The sequence below is a fragment of the Podarcis raffonei genome, chromosome 12, assembly GCF_027172205.1.
Source record: "Podarcis raffonei isolate rPodRaf1 chromosome 12, rPodRaf1.pri, whole genome shotgun sequence".
Lineage (NCBI taxonomy): Eukaryota > Metazoa > Chordata > Lepidosauria > Squamata > Lacertidae > Podarcis > Podarcis raffonei.
The window spans coordinates 44,179,595-44,181,008 of NC_070613.1; the positions used below are offsets into that span (position 1 = coordinate 44,179,595).

The 1,414-nt window shown below is 37.1% G+C and overlaps 1 pseudogene; it reads left to right on the top strand.

The window, feature by feature from the left end:
* The first annotated feature begins 344 nt into the window (after nt 1-344).
* Nucleotides 345-937, top strand: LOC128424169 (U6 snRNA-associated Sm-like protein LSm3; annotated as a pseudogene).
* Nucleotides 938-1,414: the final 477 nt, after the last annotated feature.

Consider the following 1,414-nt stretch of genomic DNA (forward strand, 5'->3'; position numbering starts at 1 on the left):
CCGAGTAATATTATTAAATAACATAGTATATATGGTGCAAATTAAAAGTGAAGTTCCGCTTCCCTTCAAACCATTATTGAAGACAAACAGCTATAAGGCAGTGTAGAAATCGTAAATTAATAGAACGGAAGATGTAGTGTAAATAAGTATCAATAATAGTAACTGCAACAGACGTTGCAGGAAATAGCGAAACCTACTTCACTCTACTAAAATGAAGCAGAATTCAGCAGTGTTCTGTACCGCAGTGATGGAGAACAAGGAACAAAACCACCATCACTGCAACATTCCCATGCAATACATTGACCGAGAAGATTTTACTCACAAAGAGGACTGGTGGACTTTGAAAAAAATGGCGGACGAGGTGGACCAGCAACAAACCACAAATACTGTAGAAGAGCCCTTGGATCTCATCAGACTCAGTCCTGATGAACGAATTTATGTAAAAATGAGAAATGACTGAGAACTTCGAGGCAGATTACATGCTTATGACCAGCACTTAAAATATGATTTTGGGTGATGTTGAGGAGACTGTGACAACAATAGAAACTGATGAAGAAACCTATGAAGAGATTTATAAATCTACCAAAACGAATATTCCGATGCTGTTTGTCCGAGGAGATAGAGTTGTACTTGTAGCTCCTCCACTGAGGGTTGGCTGAAACCATGAAAAAAATGGTCATCATTTAGAAAATGTTGGACCTCTGGACACTGTCTTCTGATACCCTTAAACATTAAGATTCTGCCCTTAATTCTGAAAGACCATCCAAACCATATTGTTGTGAAGGCGTAAGGTCATTTGGCATATAAATTGATATAAGGGTTTTTTTCCGAAATAACTTAAGTGCAGGTGTCGTTATGTTTCAAATCAGTGGATATAACAATTTTAGTTGCGCTTGTGGCCGCTGATCTTTTTAAAGAAATAAATCTGTTTGGGTTTTTTAGAAATTAAAAAAAACACACACAAAACACACAAAAAACAAAACAAAGAGGAGTGGTATTTCTTCTGCCCGAGGAAGAAAGGTGCATTCTATTCCACCATTACTTACCATGCTGTAAATGGGGCTCGTGAGAATGATATACTGATATCACTCTCTGTTTGCAGCAACCAATCTTCATTTCTTTTAAAGATGGTAAAGGGGGGCAGGGAATAAGTATCTGATGTAGATTAAAATCTACTTTGTGCCCATAACGTTCTTTGGGAATTGTTAATCGGTGATAATATGACTCTATAAAAGCTAGCAAGATGCAATCATTAGAAAGATTTGCTGTTCTTTCATAATGTGGCATTTAGAAAGGTACAACTTATTTCAGTTCCAGTTCTCCCCCCCCCCCATTTTTATTTTTACAACATAGCACTGTTTTCAGAAAGAGAGCTGTTATTTTACAATCAAATCCCACAAACACACACACACAC